Source organism: Haplochromis burtoni, unplaced genomic scaffold (assembly GCF_018398535.1).
Source record: "Haplochromis burtoni strain Fernald_Lab_line unplaced genomic scaffold, NCSU_Asbu1 Contig_48, whole genome shotgun sequence".
NCBI classification, from domain to species: Eukaryota; Metazoa; Chordata; class Actinopteri; order Cichliformes; family Cichlidae; genus Haplochromis; species Haplochromis burtoni.
Window position 1 is genome coordinate 2,754,588 of NW_024582409.1, and position 2,090 is coordinate 2,756,677.

Genomic DNA, 2,090 nt, shown 5'->3' on the forward strand with positions numbered 1-2,090 from the left:
CAATCAATCAAAAGTCCTTAATTACAGAAAATAAAACATTTAAAATACACAAACCCCGTGAGCTGACATCCAGGAGGGGCTAAATAGTCTGTTGTGGTCTTATTGCCTTATTCTTCATCTTCTTTCTCACTTCTTTCTTCTCTTTCTCTAACGTTAAACACTACTTCTCCATGTGTGGAGCTATCCGTGAGCTGCAGCATGCAGACACCATGTACGCTAGCAAAAAGTGGCTGGGTGGAGACCCAAACTGCAAACAACTGTACCCTACACAGTTTACCACCAGAGGGTGCAAAAGAACAAAATCCGGACACACAGCTTAACAAAACATCAAATACAAAAGACCGTTACACCAAATATCGCACTCTTCAAAATGTGTTAAAGAAGCCACAGAATGGACAACCATGAGGTCCAGGAATGCATTGTGACTTCAGTGTCAACTCAGGGCATGCATTCAAGTTCTTCCCGAAGCTCCAGGGACTGGTGGGATCATAATGACAGTGCAGGTCACTTCCAGCTCACAGCTCATCTTGAACTTTGGGCTTGTTGTGCAGTCTCGACCTGCAGACCTCACTCCTCAGATATGCCCACAGCAGGCCCTCTTAGACTCAGTCTTGGTGTTTAGTTACATAATTTATTATTTTATAATCCTGTTTCCTTGTTCCTTATTTTCATTATACTTTCCCATGTCTTGTTATCAGATTTAATTCAACTGTGTGTAGTTCCACTGGTATCTCCACTCTGCCCTGATCTCTTGTTTATTCAAACCATAAAGCCGTTGTTTTGTTCGTTGGTCCGTACTGACTGTTTGGCTGCGTGTGTATTTTCCTCCATGCTTTCAATGGATTTTTGGACTTGCAGATTGGTACTGTTCTACAACATAAATAAAGATTTGTTTAATGGTATTAATTAGTTCATCTCGGTCTCTGGTTTCGGTCCATACATTCCTCAACAACATGACTGCATCAATGTCTTCATGCCAGTGTGCCTGAGGGTTTTTCCTAAGAATTGTCAGGACTGGGTGATACCAGTCAATCCACTCTCATGAGCTACAACAAAGAGACTATGTGTCTTATGCTTCACTAGTAGTTACTGGAAAAGCAGCTGCAAAAGACATGGAAGGAGATCAGTGACCCAGGCCGAGCCAGAGTCAGCCTTTGAAAGAAGTAGATCACCCACACTTGGAGAGGGGCAGTGTGGAGGTGAACTAAAATCCCTTAGTGCAGATGAGTCAGATATGATAACATTTGCACAGGTATGCCAGATCTTTCATGTTGGTTCAAGGATCAGCAGAGGTTTTTTTTTCCAACACCCATTTCTAGCAAATGGCAAAGTTAAATTGGAGTGTATTATGAGTCAGAAGGCTGAATGTTTACTTACAGTGTGTGGAGTGTTATAGGTGAACTAACAGAACAATGGTGGTCTTAGCTGTTTTGGAAAGCAGGCCGTTTGATTTGACTCTTATTGTCTACGGAGTTCCTGTCTTAGTGGAGTTAGGCCAGTGCATTAACCCTTTAAAGCCAAGTGCATCATATTTGATACATGTGTTTTTGTGAGTTTTTGAGACTTCTACATCATCAGCGTGATGTTTTTTACCCTCAAAAAATGATATAGATTGCATGACACATTTTTAATGACTAAATTACAAAAATCTTAAAGCTCGTATTTACTCGTAATTTAAACTTGTGTTAAAAAACTCATATATGCACATTAAGATTTGATGTATTTTCATTTATGTTTTGTCTAAAGGTTCAACAAACACTCCATTATCAAGTAATTAAAGATTTCTGCCAGTTATTTCAGGGTTCAGGATTTAAACGGTTAAACTCAGTGTTGGCTTGAATGTCCTTAAGGACATAACTGATGTTGTGAAAAACACTGATGACTACTGCAAGCTAGTGACTAAGAGCATTGCTTGGTTATTATGTCATCCACCACCAGACTGATGAGGTTTCTGATGAGATCATCACTGTGAAGTCCAGTGTTGGGTAAGTTACTTTAAAATAGTAACTTAGTTACATTACTAGTTACTTCTCTCAAAAGTAACTCAGTTACTTCAAGTTACTCGTTACTTTCAAAGTAACTAGTTACTA